Source organism: Rhinopithecus roxellana, chromosome 15 (genome assembly GCF_007565055.1).
Source record: "Rhinopithecus roxellana isolate Shanxi Qingling chromosome 15, ASM756505v1, whole genome shotgun sequence".
Classification (NCBI taxonomy): domain Eukaryota; kingdom Metazoa; phylum Chordata; class Mammalia; order Primates; family Cercopithecidae; genus Rhinopithecus; species Rhinopithecus roxellana.
Window position 1 is genome coordinate 117,168,246 of NC_044563.1, and position 3,121 is coordinate 117,171,366.

The 3,121-nt window shown below is 42.2% G+C and overlaps 1 pseudogene; it reads left to right on the top strand.

The window, feature by feature from the left end:
• Positions 1-496: 496 nt before the first annotated feature.
• Positions 497-3,121, top strand: LOC104667669 (annotated as a pseudogene).

Here is a 3,121-nt window from a genome sequence, read left to right on the forward strand (position 1 = left end):
TTTTAACATTTACACTAAATAAAAATAAACAACAAATTTCATGAAGTGGAGAAATATATTCTATGTGTGCTGCTTACATTTTATAAGAAAAGTAAGTTGATCCACTTGATAATACTAATAAATGCAAAACATAAATATAAGCTTACTATTCACAGCTAATAATAATCATCAAATAAGAATGGCAAGTGTAGCACGTGGTGGCTTTTCAAGAAAGAGACTCAGGAGACTTTCACTTTGCATGCACTTCTCTGTCATTGGAACGAAAGTAGACGTATGAATGCAATAACCACTGTGATTTTTAAAATATATGAAAGAAAAAAGTCAACTGTGATCAGGCCATGGTGAGCCTTGGATGACATTCTGATATACCTTTTTCTTTATTTATAAAGCCCCGCAATACACTCTCACGTTGCTTGACATTGAACCTAGGCTCAAAGGGGCATTTAAAGGTCTACAACAACAATTGATTACAGGGAGGTGGGCCACATGGGATGAGATGGGAGAGGCTGGCAGCTCAAACTGCAGGAGTTCCCAATGGAGTCAAGCAGACCTTTCTACTGATCCATTTACCCATAATGAGTTAGGATTGCTTGCAGATGAAATTAAAATCTATGACAAAAATAAAGACAAAGTTTTTGTCTGTGCTAGGAAGGTTAAAGGATCAAGCAGATGGAAAATACGTCTTAGTCACTGGGATCACGCCCACCCCTCTAGGAGAAGGGACGAGCACAGTTATGACTGGGCTGTGCAGGCTCTGACCATGCACCTGCTTGTCACCTCCTTTGCCTGTATGAGGCAGCCTTCCCAAGGACCGACTTTTGGAGTGAAAGAAGGAGCCACGGGTAGTGGATATGCCCAAATCATCCCCATGGAAGAGTTCAACCTTCACTTAACTGGAGACATCCATGCCATCATAGTTGCCAATAACTTACCAGCTGCTGCCATCTACTCAAGGATTCTGCATGAAAATGTGCAGACAAGGCACTGTATAGTCGGCTGAGATTCCTTTAATGAATGGTGTCAGAGAATTTTCAGAAATTCTCTGATTGCTCGACTAAAAAAACTGAGAATAAGATGGATCCAAGCACACTGACAGAAGAGGAATTGAGTAAATTTGCCTGTCTCGACACCAACCCTTCCACCATCACATGGCAGAGAGTATTGAATAAAAATGACTGCTTTTTCCAAAAAAATAGTAGATGTTGGCATGGATGCGGTGATCTACACTGCCGGTGGGAATGTAAACAAGTACAACTACTATAGAAACCACTTTAGAGATTCCTTAAAGAACTAAAAGTAGAACTACCATTTGATCTGGCAATACCACTACTGGGTATCTACCCAGAGGAAAAGAAGTCATTATACAAGAAAGATATTTGCACACGCATGTTTATAGTAGCACAATTCACAATTGCAGAAAAGTGGAACCAACCAAAATGCCCATCAATCAGCAAGTGGGTAAAGAAACTGTTATATACATAAACAGTAGTGTACATATATATATACACACACTGCATATATATATACACACACACACTACATATATATACACTACATAATGGAGTACAACTCAGCCATGAAAAGGAATGATTTAATGGCATTCTCAGTGACCTGGATGAGACTGGAGACCATTATTCAAAGTGAAGTAACTCAGGAATGGAAAACCAAACATTGTATGTTCTCACTGATATGTGGAAACTAAGTTATGAGGATGCAAAGCCATAAGAATGACACAATGGACTTTGGGAACTGAGGGGGAAAGGGTGGGAAGGGGATGAAGGATAAAAGACTACAAAGTTGGTGCAGAGTATACTGCTCGGTTGATGGGTGCACCAAAATCTTACAAATCACAACTAAAGAACTTACTCATGTAACCAAACACCACCTGTTCCCCAATAACCTATGGAAATAAAAAACCTCAATTTAAAAAATACAAATGACTGATTTCTACCAAAAAAATAACCATCAGGCAGGCAAACACAGAGAAGGGTTCCTCGGCAGATGTTGTTTGACATCATGGTGGCCAGCTGGATCACGGTGGTGCCGGCCTTTACAGACAACCTCTCAGACATGAAGACATGGCTGGGAAGGATGTTGGTGGCCAGCGACAAAACCAGGCAGCCTGTGATACCAAATGATTTGGGGGTGAGCAGTGTTTTGACAGTTTTGATGAAAGATGCAATGAAACCAAATCTGATGCAGACTCTGATGCGGACACCTGTATTCATGCACATGGGCCCTTTTGCAAACATCGCTCATGGCAACTCTTCAGTGTTGGCTGATAAAATTGCCCTGAAACTGGTTGGTGAAGAAGGATTTGTAGTGACTGAAGCTGGCTTTGGTGCTGACATTGGAATGGAAAAAAATTTCAACAACAAGTGCCAAGCTTCCAGCTTGGTGCCCAGCGTGGTTGTGTTGCTGGCAACGGTGCAAGCTCTGAAGATGCACAGAGGCAGGCCAAGTGTAACGGCTGATGTTCCTCTTAAGAAAGAACATAAAGAAAAGAACGTCCAATTGGTGGCAGATGGCTGCTGTAACCCCCAGCAGCAAATTCAGATTGCTCAGCTTTTTGGGGTTCCCATTATGGTGACTCTGAAGGTCTTCAAGATCCACGCCGGTGCTGAGATTGACTTGGTGTGTGAGCTCACAAAATGGGCTGGTGCTTTTGATGCAGTCCCCTGCTATCACTGGCCGGTTGGTGGAAAACGGTTAGTGGACTTGGCTTGGGCTGTGAGAGAAGCTGCAAGTAAAAGAAGCCAATTCCATTTCCTGTATGATGTTCAGCTTCCAATTGTGGAAAAGGTAAGAACCATGGCCCTGGCTGTCTACAGAGCCAAAGATATCAAACTCTCTCCTGAGGCACAAACCAAAATAGATTGTTAACACTCAACAGGGTATTGGAAATTTGCCCATCTGCCTGGCAAAGACCCACCTTTCTCTGTCTCACCAACCTGACATAAAAAGTGTACCAAAGGACTTTATCATACCGCTCAGTGATGTCAAGGCCAGCATAGGTGCAGGGTTCATTGGCCCTTTGGTTAGAACGAGGACTGCCACTTGGCCCTACTTTCATGACATAGACCTCGATATGGAAACAGAACAAATTAAAGTCTTGTTCTAA